Source organism: Octopus bimaculoides, chromosome 13 (assembly GCF_001194135.2).
Source record: "Octopus bimaculoides isolate UCB-OBI-ISO-001 chromosome 13, ASM119413v2, whole genome shotgun sequence".
Classification (NCBI taxonomy): domain Eukaryota; kingdom Metazoa; phylum Mollusca; class Cephalopoda; order Octopoda; family Octopodidae; genus Octopus; species Octopus bimaculoides.
In genome coordinates, this window is record NC_068993.1 from 59,257,623 (window position 1) to 59,258,513 (window position 891).

Consider the following 891-nt stretch of genomic DNA (forward strand, 5'->3'; position numbering starts at 1 on the left):
ATATATATATATATATATATATATATATATATATATACATATATATATTCATGTATATATACATATATATATATATATATTCATATGCATATATATATAAATGCATACATACGTATACATAGATAGATAGATAGATAGATAGATAGATAGATAGATAGATAGATAGATAGATAGATAGAAGTATACATATGTCAACATACAATTAATTATATTTATATCCATATATATATATATATACACACACTCGTATATATAATACATGTGTATAATGTGATATTCGAAAATACACATACACACTCACACACACTCACACACACTCACACACACTCATACACACACACTCACACACACACACATGCACACTTACATACATACATACATACATACATGTTTGTCCCTGTATCTTTTGTCTCTGGACAACCAAGCCTCTATGATAATATGGTGGGAAAGTTTAACCACTTTTAATTGCGCGTGTAGGTGTTTGCATGTGTGTATTCGTGTTGTTCGTCTGTGTGTGTGTATGCGTGCGTGTGTGTGTGCACCTCAAAGAATAAGAAAAAACGGTTTTCTCTTTTTTTTTCGTTATCGAATCGATTCGATCTGTTGGTAATGCACATTTCGTATAAATGCCTTCGGTTTAATTATTCTTTAAGAGCTTCTCAACATGAGATAATAAAAAGGCATCATCGACGCTTTATGCTTCATCGTATTATACACATGTGCGGGTAACGAGGTGTTTGCGTGCATGTTTCTATGTATGTATATCTACCGATCTATCTATCTATCTTTCTATCTATCTAATATGGATGTATGTTTGCATGTATGTATTATGTAAACATGCCCGTATATATGTGTGTGTAGGTATATATATATATATATATATATATATAT

At 30.2% G+C, this 891-nt stretch overlaps 1 protein-coding gene across 1 annotated transcript in view; it reads left to right on the top strand.

The window, feature by feature from the left end:
* LOC106874403 (uncharacterized protein DDB_G0275275) overlaps positions 1-891 on the top strand; it is a 95,266-nt gene that overhangs the window by 72,571 nt on the left and 21,804 nt on the right. The gene's annotated exons all lie outside the window — the stretch shown is intronic.